A 16,090-nucleotide genomic window follows, 5' to 3' on the forward strand; every position below is an offset into this window, starting at 1 on the left:
GAAAGAGAGAGGATGGTCTCAAATCTTGGAAAAAATGAGAGAAATGTTCGTATGTCTAGGACCATATAGTTTAAATACCACTCATGCTTATAATTTCCTCATTAAGATCAAAGGACTAAACAGGAGATTATTCCTGTTCAGAGAATGAAGGTTCACTGTTGAATGATATAATGTAGTAGTGAAAAACGTCAGCAATTACAGACTTGTTAGGTACCTTTGACTGTCACGGAATCACAGAATTTCAGAGGCTGGGAGGGACCTCAAAAGATCATCTAGTCCAACCCCCCTGCCAGAGCAGTGTCACTTACACCAGATTACACAGGAACGCATCCAGGTGAGTTTTGAATATCTCCAGAGAGGGAGACTCCCTTTGCAGCCTGTGCCAGTGCTCCATCACTCTCACAGTTAAAACAATTTTCCTCATATTTACATGAAACTTCCTATGCCTCAGCTTCCACCCATTGCTTCTTGTCTTGTCATTGTACACCAAGAAGAAGAACATGGCTCAATCATCTTGGGATTTACCCTTTACATATTTATAAACATTGATGAGGTCACCTCTCAGTCTCAGCTCCCCCAGTCTGACCTCTTAAGGAAGATGTTCCACTCCCTTAATCATCCTCATGGCTCTGCACTGGACTCTTTCAAGTAGCTCACTGTCTTTCTTGAACTCAGGGGCCCAGAACTGGGCACAATATTCCAGATGTGGCCTCACCAGTGCAGAGTAGAGGGGGAGGAGAACTTCTGTCAACATACTGGTCACACCTCTTCTAATCCACCCCAGAATGGCATTGGCCTTCTTGGCCACAGGAGCACATTGCTGGCTCATGGTCATCCTTCCATCCACCAGGACCCCCAGGTCCTTTTCGCCTTCACTGCTCTCAAGCAGGTCCGTCCCCAACCTATACTGGTGCATGGAGTTGTTCCTTTCCAAGTGCAGGACTCTACACTTGCCCTTGTTGAACTTCATCAAATTTCTCCCTGCCCAGCTCTCCAGCCTGTCCAAGTCTCACTGAATGGCAGCACTCCACCCAGCTTGGTGTTGTCTGCAAAGCTGCTGACAGCGCTCTCTGTGCCTTCATCCAGGTCATCAATGAATATATTGAACAGTGCTGGTCCCAGTACTGACCCCTGAGGGACTCCACTAGACCCAGGCCTCCAACTAGACTCTCTCCCACTGACAACAACTCTCTGACTTCTTTCCTTCAACCAGTTCACATCCACCTCCTACCTGATCATTGAGACCACACTGCCTCAGTTGAATTGCAAGGATGCTGTGGGAGATGGTGTCAAATGCCTTACTGAAATCCACTGCTATACCATCATCTATCCACCTGATTATGTTCTCACAAAAGGCTATCAAGTTGGTCAAACATGACTTCCCTTTGGTAAAGCCATGTTGACTGCTCCTGAGAATAATAGTGTAAATAATAGCTTTGATCATGACATTTTAATTTTTTTTGTTTGTGTGTTTTGGGTTTTTTTTCCCTATTAAGCTATGACACCTCTGCGTTAATAATTTCTTTTGCTTGTATATTTCTTGAGCCTTCTGAGTTGGAGATGCTCTGGCTGTGATTTGTGCATTTTTCAATTGTGTGATTTAGGAGCAAAATATAATAAACTTTGAAAGCCTTCCTATCTATGAGTTTGCATATGAACCCTAAATGGAAAATGCAGACTGTAATATAAGACTTCAGCACTGCAAACCAGCTGCTGTTGGAGCACACTTCCTCTGAGGCATGAATCAATAAAGAATGCACTTCAAGATTCTAACATTTCTCTCTCTCTCTTTTTTTTTTTTTTCCTATGACTTTAATTTGTCTGGCAGAAAAACCTTCCTATTCTGTGAATGTGATCCAGTACAGTGCTTAAGCATTCTGAAGCTACCACTGCACAGCATTGAAGTGTGCCTGGGCACAGAGCTGGGCCTTCTCATAGCAGTCTAGGAAGTATCAAATACCTATTTTAAATATTATTGGTTTTTTTTAAGAAGGAGAAAGACACATCTCAACATGAACTTTCCCACCACAACATTCATGTAGACAATAGGCAGGAGATGTGAAAAGGCTAATACTTTCACACGCTTCTGGGAACACAGACAACAGACTGGATGATCCATTAGATTGTCATCCTGGTTTTGCAATTTTGTTTTTGCACTTGGATACTATAATGATGAATGAATTTATACTAACTATATATCTCCAAATATTAAATATGTGGATTATCTAGATGATTTATAACTCCATCCTCAAATGAGAGAAAGGACAGTATCATAATGACTTAGCAATGCTGAAAAATTGTTTCTAATAAAGCTGTTGTTTAATAAACAGTTCTTCTATTTAAATTCTGAGGCAAATACTTCAGACTAGCTTCTAGCTAAATTCTTCCAGTTGTGCTGTTTACCTAGTGCTTCATATATTATAACTAATGACACTGTGTGCTTATAAGACTTTTTTTTTTTGCAAGAATAATCTTAAGTGTGATATAAATACAGGAGTCTGTCTTGCTTCAGAGTGTCTTAATGCACTAATTTGATTTTCAAAAACATTTCAGTTTGAGAAAGGAATAACATTTTCCTTTTTTGCAGCTATTTGGATAAAACAAGGGATTGTTACATGGAATATCTCATTGTAGGTCCAATAAAAAACCCAGATGGGAACTTGGGTGCTAGAATAGAATAGAATAGAATAGAATAGAATAGAATAGAATAGAATAGAATAGACCAGGTTGGAAGAGACCTTCAAGATCATCGCGTCCAACCTATCATCCAACACGACCCAACCAACTAAACCATGCAACCAAGCACCGTATCAAGTCTCCGCCTGATCACCTCCAGTGATGGCAACTCCACCACCTCCTCGGGCAGCCCATTCTAGTGGGCAATCACTCTCTCTGTGTAAAACTTCCTCCTAACCTCCAGCCTGAACCTCCCCTGGCGCAGCCTGAGACTGTGTCCTCTTGTTCTGGTACTGGTTGCCTAGGAGAAGAGACCAACCTCTGCCTGTCTACAACCCCCCTTCAGGTAGTTGTAGAGAGCAATAAGGTCACCCCTGAGTTTCCTCTTCTCCAGGCTAAGCAGCCCCAGCTCCCTCAGTCTCTCCTCATAGGGCTTGTGTTCCAAGCCCCTTACCAACTTTGTTGCCCTTCTCTGGATGTGCTCCAGCAAGTCAACATCCTTCCTAAACTGAGGGGCCCAGAACTGGACACAGTACTCAAGGTGTGGCCTAACCAGTGCAGTGTACAGAGGCAGAATGACCTCCCTGCTCCTGCTGGCCCCACTGTTCCTGATGCAGGCCAGGATGCCATTGGCCCTCCTGGCTGCCTGGGCACACTGCAGGCTCATGTTCAGCCTACCATCAACCAGCACCCCCAGGTCCCTCTCTACCTGGCTGCTCTCCAGCCACTCTGACCCCAGCCTGTAGCACTGCATGGGGTTGTTGTGGCTGATGTGCAGAACCCGGCACTTGGATGTGTTAAATCTCATGCTGTTGGATTCTGCCCATCTGTCCAGCCTGTCGAGGTCCCTCTGCAGAGCCCCTCTACCCTCCAGCAGATCAACTCCTGCCCTCAGCTTGGCGTCATCAGCAAATTTACTGATGATGGACTCAATACTCTCATCCAGATCATCAATAAAGATGTTAAAGAGCATGGGGCCCAGCACTGATCCCTGGGGGACTCCACTACAGACTGGCTGCCAGCTGGATGTGGCACCATTCACCACCACTCTCTGGGCTTGAAATGAAAAGTTGTAAGTCTCACTGCATTATGTGCTTCCCAGCTAAGCATATACTTGGTTCTCTATTGTAGGTTAATTGTTTTACTTTTTTCTTGCTGAGATTTGAGATTCTGTGAATGTCAGTATTGACAGTGTTTCTTGGTCCATCCAGGATCCAGAGACTAAACTACACTGTATTTGTCTTTTCAAAGAGACTTATCGTGTTTGGAAATTTGAGATCATGTATGAAATAGAGACTGGTTTAAGTTCCTTACAAAATTCACTAACAGCTATTGTTTTTTAAAAATAATATCTAGAGAGGAGGCTCTGCCATATTTTTTCTGTAATGCTCGAGTAGATAGTGAACTTGCCCTCAAGCTTGAATGTAAAGTTGTAAGCTTCCCTCAGCTTAGTAGCGATTCAGACTGCGCCTTACATCTGTTAAGACTTTGGCCTAGCTACCAGGCTTTGGCTGCATATATAATGAGATGTTTTAACTATGCTTTTGAAGTAATGCCACTGCACAGAAGATAAAAAGAGGACCATTGAAGTAGTAAAAATGGTATGTCTGTCTAAGTGGGCATGTGGTCCCAAGACCTGCATTAAACAGATATTGGGTAAGCTTGCAGTTTTAAATGTGAGGAGGACTTGTTACCCAAGGAACCCTTAATATAGACTATGGTCATCCTCTTTCTTCTTCTCCCTATCTGCCCTTGTGAGTCTTCAGCTCTTGAAAGTGGCAAAGCAAAATGATGGGAAAATGTACTGTAGCTTTGTAATTAGGGCACTTGCTGAAAAAATCCAAGCTTCCTTCAGTCAGAAGAGGAACTTGAACCTGTGTCTTCCACCTTGTGGACAGTACTAGAAGCAGAAAGAGAAGGGGAGGAGAGAAAACAATAAAAGAAGACCTAAAAGAAATGAATGAAGTGTACTTTGTTTCTTGAAAGAACTGGGAGATACGTTTTCTATCAAGTACGGGTGATTCAGCTAAGTTGAAAGGCAGCTGCTTACTGACTGTGGTTCCTCTCTTGCTCAGTGTGCTTCATGGCTTGGAGTCTGTTCTGGACTATGAAACTGCTCCATGAACCCTATGTGCTTCAGAGCTCTAGCATAAACCCCCAACCATTACAGTGTATAACTTTTAAGGCTTCTAAGCCCTTTACTGGTTATGGCTTAGAAGCTGTGTATTGCAGAATGGAACTAAAACTTCAATTAATCTCTGCTTTTAGTCCTGCTTATAGTCAGGAGTTAACAAACATTCCCACTTGAAGCAATTTAGACCAAAACCCCCACAACACTTACTGAAAATGTGTCATAAATTATATTATTTAAAAATTTATGAATTTAAATACTGAGTGAAGCCAGAGACACACTTCATGTTCTTTGAAAGTCTTTTGCATAGTGAGTGTCTATAATGATTTAATTTAATGTGGATGAACAAGTTGTTCACAGCAAAACTCAAACATAAAAAGGGGGTGTATAGAAGGTGAAAGCAGGGACAGGTAAGCTAGGTGGAGTACAGAGATGCTGTCCAAGTATGCAAAGACATATTTATAAAATCCAAAGCCCACCTGGAGCTTAACATAACAAGGGACTTTGCTAATAAAGCTGGCCTTCAGAAGTCTCAGAGACCAGGGAGAGAGTGAAGACTTTCACCTTTCATGAAAGAGGATCAGGCTCGGGCATGCACAAACAAACTGGATATACATAAGTCTGTGGGATCTGATGGGAGGTATCCATGACTGCCAAGGAAGCTGGATGATGTTGTTGGGAGGACAACTGATAATTTTTAATTGGTCTTAGTGACTGGGAGAAGTGTGTAAATACTGAAGGAATGACAAATGTTACTTCAGAAAAAGAAAGGAGGAGGACTTGAGGGATATATAGGGCAGGCAGCTTCACCTTGATCCCTGTGAAGGTGATGGAGCAGCTAATCATGGAAACCATTTCCAGGCACATAATGGATAAAAAGATAGTCAACATGATTTCACCAAGGGGAATTCATGATTGATCATCCTGATAACCTTTTATAGTTTGCTGAAAATTATGTGAGAGATCTCTTGATGTGCAGTAGACAAGTTCAGAAACTGGGAATATTTGGAAATGTTATGCCAAACAGTTTTTATTTTATCATGAGAACAGGCCAGCTGTTTTCCAGTGGAGACTTTCTGCAGGAATTCAAGCACTTGAAGTGTAATTCCTGATCACAGTGAGAACAACATAGACAAAATACTTCAGTCTCACCTATGATTATTTACATGAGTTACAGGAGACCAGTATCTGATCCTGCCCCACCTGGCTCAGACTAGAAAAATGTAACTGTGGTGAATGCTTTGACTATGGGAGTATTTATTTCATCAAAGTGTGAAGGATATTTCTGCCAAGTTTCTGACCTTGAAGATTCTTGGTTTCATTCTAATGCAAGGCAAGATGATTTTGGTATCTCAAAAAAACTGTGAGATGGGAAATAATTTCCTATACAGTTCTGCTAACAAGATGTTATGAGAACTTTTTGGCTTTCTTCCCATGTAAGAGTGCTCTGGCAAATACTCTGTGGTGCTCAGATTTTCCATTTGTAATAATTTACATGAAGATTGTATATAACATCTAGAAAGGGGTAACATAAGTACCAGCTGGATAGAAACATAGTGACTCTTGGTATAATGTACATTTAATAAGCATCACCATAAGCTTTCAAAGATGGTGTCTAAAACTATTGAAAGTGGTTACAGTACATGAGATCATGCTTTTATGACTGCAGATGCCAAGGCACATTAAAAGGTAACTGAATTTTTTACGTGCCTGTTTGTAATTGCAGGTCTTTATGATACTTGCCACCCACATCTGAGAAAAGGAAGTCTATTAAGTATTAGGAAATGGGCACTTATCATCAAATTTCCTGCATGCCAGACTCCTTTTATAGCCATCAAAAAGTCTTCTGGCTTGGCTCTCTACAAGCAGAATTTTTTCTCTCAAGTGGGTTAAGGATGTCATTAAGGTCATACATCTTCAAGCTGCCCCTTCAGTAAAGCAGATACTCTTGTGTTTTTCTGTCACTGATCAAACCTACTCTTAGACCAACCAAAAAGGTACCCATTTGAGATCTTGTCAAAGGACTAGCTTCACTGGGAATGATTTGAAGTTTCTGGTGTTATGTATGGTATGCCTTAAGAAAAGTTAACCTTAGGACAATTATCTAAATTACAATAAGCAAACTCTCTGCTTGGGCTTGCTGCTTCTCTTTTTTTTTCAGTCCTGGAAGATTTTCTACTGCATTGTAATTCTTCTACAAACTTAAGTGGTGTCATACAATGATATGAGTTTGATATAAGTCTAGCACTTTCTGCTGCTATTTGATGCAAATTTAGACCCTAACACAACAGGTAGGAATGCTAGTTGGGATTCATAAGTCATCCATGAAGGGTATTTCACTTCATTTATGCCTTCATTTGAAAGTGTCACATCTGTGGCAGTTCTGGAGTCTGTCACATACAATTTGCTTTGGCCATTGTATTCTGATGTCTGACTTGGAAGCCTTTGGTGTAGAGAATTTCTAGCTCTGAAACAAAAGAGAAGTGTGTCTCAAGAGGATTGATCTACAGGAGTGGTATTCACTACAAGATAGGTGATGTTGTTTCAAGAACATATCAAGAATCAGAGCAAACTGCATTTTCAACAAATGAAAGAGAATTTTCAAAAGCTTTCTGGAAAGTTGATTTAATTTCCTGTGGCAAAGAACCTACAAAGCCAAAAGTTCAGCCACAGTTTGATGTTCACATAAACTTACTGATCTTTTTTAGGCCTTTTCCTACAAGTACTTTGCCTATGTGTTTAGCTTTTGGGAAGAAATAAAAAGATCTCCATGTGCTGAAAAAGTAATTCTGTGAAGGTGTCTGTGTAGCTAAGGAACAGTTAGAAGAGACAACTGATTGTATCAAACATCCATTTCTGACTAAAGCAGCAGTTCTCTTTCTTCCTCTTTACCTTTCTACTGCCCTTTCTGCAGTCTCATGACCTTTCTTGCAGCCACTTCTGGTGCTTGTATAATTCCTACAGTACCTGGTACAACCCCATAGAAGAAATTTATTCATTATTAATTTCCAGTTAGCTTAGTGACCTGAACTGCTTGTGAAGGAGGAAATGGAACATCAGAAAGTGCAGAAGGAGAAGGTCAGGGTGGTATAACTGGAGGCAGAGAAGTTCTCATGGAAATCCACAATGAGTGGGACAGATAAAGAGAGAAGTCATTGCAGAAGTAGAAGTGGTAGGGTTATTAAAGACAGCCACAACACAGCTTTACTACAAAATGATGTCCAGAGAAGATTAGGGATTGGGCCTTGAAGATGGGACAGGCAGAGACACGCATGGGTAGCTGATTGTTCAGTGACACACCAGCATTCATGTTTTCCTTATTTGTACATACTAGAATTAAAAAAAATAAATCTGTACATTCTAAAGATTATTGGCAGGCCCTGAAGTACAGTGCTGTCTAGATTCTGGCTTGTTCAAAGGGCAGTAGTAAAATAAGGACAGTATATAAGCTAAGAACTGAAAAACAAACTGTTCACTGGTCAGTGTTCAGTCCTAATGAACAATGAGTGTATTGCTGCCTCAAAGCTGGTTTTATTAATTATGGTCCATGAATGCTGAAGAGCTCAGAAGCTGTTGAAATGATACCCTATTTTATGTTTTCACTTCATTGCCCATATGGTGTACTCCTTTACTGGTAAGGACTAAAGGATTCACAAGACATTAATAAAAAGAAACAGTATGAATGACACGGTTCATCAAATTAGAGATTTTCTTTCTTTTTTTTCTATGTATGCTTTCTCTTACCCTTTACTGCTGTTGTTTTATTTCCATTTTCTTCCCACTCCCTTATATGGGGTGAGTGAAGTCCATGTTTTGCCTTCCTTTCTCAAAAAAAGTATTTTAATGTAGCTTGATAGCATCTTGCATTTATCTGTTACTATGGGAATATATACAAAAAGGTACACAGAGAGTCCTCAGCGAACATTCCCACATACATGTCTACCTCTCAATGCTGTTTTCTTTCATTTCTTTCTTTGCTCATTTTTCAGTGCACGACAAAATATAGTACCAATAGCCAAGGCTAATCACCACTTCCCAGTTCAGGGTCTATTTTCAGTTTGTTATAACTTTGTCAAACATCAGTCATTTCAGATGAAAGCTTTTTACCCTCACATCCTATCCATCATAATTGTTTTTTAAATGTTCTTTTTATTGTTCAAGGCCAGGGTGCATGAGGCCTTGAGAAACCTGATCTAGTGTGAGGTGTCCCTGCCCATGGCAGGGGGGTTGGAACTAGATGATCTTTAAGGTCCCTTCCAACCTAAACCATTCTATGAATCTATGAATTGTTGTTTTTTTTGATGTTTTAGAGGAGAGAAAGGTACTGATTTATTGTTGATGCCTGGTAACTAAGGTGTTTCCTAAAATGTGAATTATGGATGATATTTTTCCTTCTTTTGTCAGAATTAAAAAAAAAAAATCAGGACTGTTTCACTGGAAATTTTACTGACAGCTAGAGGCTCTTTTCAGAGGCATTTTGAACAGAAATTAATGGCTATGTCCAGCAAACAAGCTGAGTGGATATACTGGCCTCCTCTTGGATAGTTTTGTGGTTAGGGCCTTCAGCTGTAGAAATATGAGATCCTTGTCTAATAGGCTTTTTTTTTTCATCCTGAATCTCCCACATGAATGCTGTAACCTCTGAGGTACAGAAACATTTTGTCTCACTAAGTAAGTACTTAAAATACTTTGTGCTGAGCAAAGCAGCTTTGACAAGAAACACTCTTTTCCTGATGTATCCCTTTTTGTGCAGAATCTCTGCTGTGAAGGAATAAACCCTGCTCATGGGTAATAAGTCTCATATTTCTAATCTGTACAATGAATACTTGAATTTTTGCAGAAAGTAAGTCTGGGTTTTCCCTTTTCATGTTTTGTAAAGAATAGTTGAGTTTAATTCTACCTTTGCCATGTTAGAAACTTCTGAGAAAATTTGTTCTCAGAAAACGTCACAATTTGGTAGTGAGTTTGGAATTTGTCAATACTATGTAGCTCAGCAGTCATTCACCCTAGTCTCCTGAAATAGTTACATGACTCCAGGTAATGTAACAGAGATTAAAAAATTCAGAAAAAAATTTTCTAACTTTCTATAAGTCTTACTGATTTATTTTTCTGAACAATACTTTTCTATTTCAGAATAATAACTCTTAAACTCATAAGACATTTGGAAAAAAAATTAATTCAGCAATCCAAGAACTTCAACAGTGTGGCCAGCAGGAGCAGGGAGGTCATTCTGCCCCTGTACACTGCACTGGTTAGGCCACACCTCGAGTCCTGTGTCCAGTTCTGGGCCTCTCAGTTTACGAAGGATGTTGACTTGCTGGAACAAGTCCAGAGAAGGGCAACGAAGTTGGTGAGGAGTTTGTAACACAAGCCCTATGAGGAGACACTGAGGGAGCTGGGGTTGCTTAGCCTGGAGGAGACTGAGGGGTGACCTTATTGCTGTCTACAACTACCTGAAGGGGGAATGTAGACAGGCAGAGGTTGGTCTCTACTCCCAGGCAGCTAGTACCAGAACAAGAGGACACAGTCTCAGGCTGCACCGGGGAGGTTCAGGCTGGAGGTCAGGAGGAAGTTTTACACAGAGAGAGTGATTGCCCATTGGAATGGGCTGCCCGGGGAGGTGGTGGTGTCGCCATCGCTGGAAGTGTTCAGGAGACTTGACAGGGTGCTTGGTTGCATAGTTTAGTTGGTTGGGTGGTGTTGGATGATAGGTTGGATGCGATGATCTTGAAGGTCTCTTCCTACCTGGTCTATTCTATTCTATTCTATTCTATTCTATTCTATTCTATTCTATTCTATTCTATTCTATTCTATTCTATTCTATTCTATTCTATTCTATTCTATTCTATTCTATTCTATCCTGCAAGGGAGTAATTTCATAAATACCTAGAAGTAGATACATTGGCCTGGAGCAATCAAATAGAGACTTATTTCCAACATTTCACAATTTCCTGATGTTATTTAAGTCAAATAACACATATCTTATTTATTTCTTCTGGTCTGTCTTATCTTTCCTGTTGAGGGGACATGTTTGAATAAGAGAATTCACTTAAGGTTTTGATCCACGCAGATTATTAAGAGAAGTTTTTCTGTCGTCAGTGTGCTTTGACTCATATGGCCAGCTACATCAAATAAAATCAAATTGCAGTCTTGTTTCATCAAGTGGTGCTGTGCTTTTAAAGATCTGCTCAGCATTGCAAATAGAGATTCTGCTCCTTTTGGCAGAAGAATGCTGCATTTTCCTTTGATTTCAATTTACAATTCAAATCATGTCTTCAAAACAGGGTTATCAAACATCAGGTCTATGCAGGGTTCCTAAAACATCTAATACAAGTTGGCAGTCATTTATTGCACGTTATTAAACAGTTTTCAAAAATCACAATGTTGTCACTGTAATTAGAAGCCTCTTTATATTGTGCTACATAAGTGCCTTCTTAATCTGAAAAGAAAGTTATTAATAGAACAGTCTTAATTGCTATAATTATATTAAAAGTAGTCTTGTTGTGAAGTCTGTGGATGCTCTGATTCCTTTGCAGACCTTCGCATCTTTGGATGCTCATTACAAAATGTCAGTGATTTTAAATTAGCTTGCAGAGATAATTGCGATCTAAATTGTAAACCCCGTTTTAGTATAGCATAGCGTGACTATATCTTCTACTTTGCAATTTCAATAAAACTCAAGCTATTCAGCCTCCTGACAGGATAGAGAGCAGCATCAATCCTCTGTAATCTAGGAGGAACCAGTTAAAGACCTGTTATCCTGCCTGGGCCCTCACAAGTCTATGGAGCTGGATGAGATTCACCAAAGAGTGCTGCAGGAGCTGCAGATCAGCTTGCCAAGCTGCTCTCCATCATCTATGAGCAGTCCTGGTTAACAGGGGAGGTGCCAGACAGAATCTTTTCTGTGTGCTACTCATCTACAAAAAGGGCCAAAAAGAAGATCCAAGGAACTACAGGCCTGTCAGCCTGACCTCAGTACCAGGCAAGATTAAGGAGTGGTTCATCTTGGGTGCAGGATAACAGAGGGATCAGGCCCAATCAAAGGATTTGTGAAAGCCAGGTCCTGCTTGAGCAACCTCATCTCTTTCTATGACTTTGACCTGCTTAGTGGATGATGGAAAGATTTTAAATGTTGTCTCCCTGGACAACATAAATCCTTTGACGCTGTCTCCCACAGTAATCTCCTTGAGAAACTTGCAGCCCATAGCATAGACAGGTGGACTTTGTTGGATTAAAAACTTGCTGGATGGCTGGGCCCAAAGAGTGATAAATGGAGTTAAATCCAGCTGGTGGCCAGTCACAAGCAGTATCCCCTAGGGCTTGGTATTGGGGCCAGTTCTGTCTAATATCTTTATTAATGAGGGGATCAAAGGCACCATCAGCAAGTCTGCAGCTGATATTAAATTGATCAGGGGTCTTGATCTGCTTGAGGGTAGGAAGGCACTGCAGAGAGGTCTGGACAGGTTAAATCAGTGGGCTGAGGTCAGCAGAATGAGGTTTAACAAGACCAAGTGCTGGGTCCTGCACTTTGGTCACAACAACTCCAAACAATGATACAGAATTGGGGAAGAGTGGCTGAAAAGCAGCCTGGTGGAAATAGATCTGGGGGTGCTGGTGCACATCCAGCTGAACATTTGCCAGCAGTATGCCCAAGTGGCCAAGAAGGCCAAGAGCATCCTGGCCTGTATCAGGAACAGCAGGAATAGGGAAGTGATTGTGCCCCTATGCTCAGTCCTGGTGAGGCCTCAGCTTGAGGGTGCCACAATATAAGAAAGACACTGAGGTCCTGGGGTCCAGCAGTGAGGCTGGTGAGTGGCTGAGGAAGCTGGGGTTGTTTAGTCTGGAGAAGAGGAGGCTAAGAGAAGAGCTTACTGCTCTTTGTGACTACCTGAAAGGAGGTTGTGGTGAGGTTGGTGTTGATCTCTTCTCCCAAGTAACTAGCAATAGGACAAAAGGAAATGAATTTAAATTGTACCAGGAGGGTTTAGATTAGCTTTTAGGAAAAACTTCTTTACTGAGAGAATGGTGAGACATTGTAACAGGCTGCCCAGGGAGGTGGAGGAGTTGCCATCCCTGGAGGTGTTTGAGGAGCATGTAGATGTGGCGCTTCAGGACATGGCTTAATGGTCATGGTAATAGGGTTACGGTTGGACTCAATGATCTTAAAGGTCTCTTCCACCCTTAGTGATTCTGTGATTCTACTTTTTCAAACACTTTCATGTAAAAGGAAATGCCCTTTCCTTCTCTCCTCTGCCTGTCTTTGCTTCAGAGCTTGTGTTTACCTATCAGTGAGATCCTAACATTTGAGTTGTCCCACCACTGTGCGACTGTTCCAATGATGTCATAATTCTTCACCAGCATGCAGAGCTCTTATTCCTCACAAGCTGTGTGCACCTGTGTATGGTAGGACCTCTTATCCTCTTTAATCCTTCCAAAGCACTCTCTTGTTCCCACCACTTTCATCTTGTGCCAACAATTACTAATCTCTGTTCTCTCATTTATTGGCAGACTTTTACACCATTTCAGTGAGGTGCATTTCCAGGTTGGCCACCTTTTCCAAATGGACCTTGTCTTTTACTAGGAGTCCTCATTCCTGAAACAAGGACCCATGTTTGTCATAAGAACCTTTTCTGTGTGAATCTATGGATGTGGATTAAGAAATTATAACCAGAAAACAGCAGTTTGAAGAGAGGAAAAGTACATGCTGAGAAGCAGCATGTGAAGATCTTCCAGGATCTTCACAGATCAGTGGTTCTTTAGAATCCACAAGAACTAATGAACTCGGGACATGAAGAACATGTTGAATCTGTACTTGGCCACTAGCTTATGCTAACATCAGCAATGGGTTGTGTAGCTCAGACCACACCAAGAAGCAGTGGTGGCTGCTGTATGCAGATGAATACTACAGGATTGCCATATGCAGCTGGTGAAACAAAGGACCATTGAAAGGACTATTCTGAACACCTATGTACAAGTCACTGATGCATCAGTAAGATCCTTTGCATCTGAGTAAGCAGCCTTTTAACTGTTGGTCCAACTAGTAACTCTGTGTGTGCTTAAGTGAACTGTGAGAGAATGCTCTGTGTGAAGTTATCTGCTGTTAATAACAAGTGATCAATATTGGCCGTGATTTGCATCTTCCTCTGAAATGATCCACAATGAAGGTAAAAAGAAATTTATAACATGCTCATACAAGCTAAAGTACTACCTGTGACACCAGCCCCACAGCCAGCTGTTAACTCAGAGTATGTTGAATTCTACCAGGCCTTTCTCATTCACCTGTAGGACTGAGGAAAATTCCCCTTGGACTCCCATGTCTTTTGTCTTTGCCTCTTGTGCTCTCTAGACCCCCTAGATTTTTTCCATGTCTCCCTTGGTTCCTGTGTAGCTAAGCAATGAGAAATAATAGTCTGAGGGTATCAGGGCAGCAGTTTCTCTGCAATGTCCTGGATCAGGTCAACAGCAAGCCTCCCAAAATAGCATCTCCATCCCCTATATAAGGGTATCTCCAACCATTTTTCACCACCATTTCATCTTGGTGGTAATGCATATTTCAGGCTCCAGAGTCTTACTTGTAGAGCTTGTGTTCTCAGGGCATGTAAGTTCAGATCTGAAGGCAGAGGAGGGCATATTCTGTTGGTGCCAGGAATCATAAAATTTTAGGTTCCCCCACTGTGGGAGACTCCATCCACCATGGTCTCAAGCATAGCCTCATGCCATGCTTACTCCATATTGTGGCTCAGGCTCTTCCCACTGCAAGGTATCTGAGAAGACCCTGCAGTCTCTTCCTTCTCTGTAACGGTGTGCAGTCATTTACCTCACCCCACAACTTGGCAGCCTTGACAGAGCGCACCTCTCACAGATGAGGTCACTGTTAACCCCAGCCCAGAGACTCCCTGCAGCCTGTCACATAGCCACAACATGGCCACCTTCCCTCCAGACTGCCATTATGGTTGAGGTCTTTTATATGCCAGGGTGCTTTCTGCAGCTGGTGACAGGGAATGCTGCACAGTTCCATACCACTTGGAGCAGATTTTTTAAAGCCATCTCTAAACAAGCAGTTCTACTAATCTCCAAGCTCTTTTTTTTTGGTTTGGTTTTTTTTGGCATTCCTATCTAGCAGCTAAATACTGTCCTCACTGTGGATGAACAGTAGATTGATTCCTAATCAGTAGGAAGGTAGCGACTAGAATCTACAAGAAACAGCATTCTGAAGAAAAAGAATAAACAGAACAAACCCCAGAGCAGAACAAGAAAATAAAAGATCTACCAAGGGGAGGTGTATGTGATGTGACAGCAGTACTGCTGCTAACAAGTGCCTGCTTTTACCACAGATCATTGCTCAGCAGAAATCCATCCAGTCATCGTTACTGTTCATGTATAAACACAGATTGTAGGGTAGGCTATAACTTCTTGTATTCTCATTACTAAGCAAGAACTTTTCATCACTTATTTTCAGATATGTAGGAGTTAAATGTAGGAGTCAAATGAAGGAGTCACAGCTAGTCACTCTGTACTTCCTTTATAGTCTGTGGGAAGTGGATGATTCATATGGCTTACTTAGAAAACAGCCTTTGGATTATGTGATCTATTCTTTAGAGACAGCAATCCTTTTTAATGTTTGATGTTTAGTTAATCACACTGTCTTGTCAGGTCACACCTAGCTTTCTTGAGGCTCAATTTCACAAAATCATGGGATCACAAAATCACAGGACAACTGAGCATAGAAGGGCCTCTAGATATTTGTTAGAGCAAAGCAAAAGCAACAGGAGGACTATGCTATGAATTAGCATCTTCACTGAGATTAATCATTAAATAAAGTTCCAAGAAATGTTTTTTAGTTTGCTATCTCAGATATTATTAGGCATACAACTTTCTTTTAGAGGTTTTTTTTTATCAAAAACAAGATTATTTGTAGAAACTTAGAAAAAAGCAACCTTGAAAGCACCTTCAGCTTGTAGAAACCCAACCAAACTGTTCAGCCAAATTACTCATAGAACTCAAAGATAACCTGGATACTGAGTCAGTAGTATTTTTATTTGTCTAAATATGGACGTAATGCAAAGGAGTTGAGTCAGTAGGTTTCATCTTACACAGATTACTTTGATTTATTTGCCTTTTCTTCAATCCATTCTGTTTCTTAATCCACCAAATTTTAATCAATGAATCAGTAAGTAATAGCAGTACTGCAGTCTTTTGCCCTTTTATAAGACTAAGGGATTGAAATTGCATTTGACTTTGACAAAGTAATGGAGTAAAACTCAGATTTAACCCAAACAAATA

Source organism: Melanerpes formicivorus, unplaced genomic scaffold (genome assembly GCF_026170545.1).
Source record: "Melanerpes formicivorus ecotype bairdi unplaced genomic scaffold, bMelFor1.0.p_v2 SCAF_3, whole genome shotgun sequence".
Lineage (NCBI taxonomy): Eukaryota > Metazoa > Chordata > Aves > Piciformes > Picidae > Melanerpes > Melanerpes formicivorus.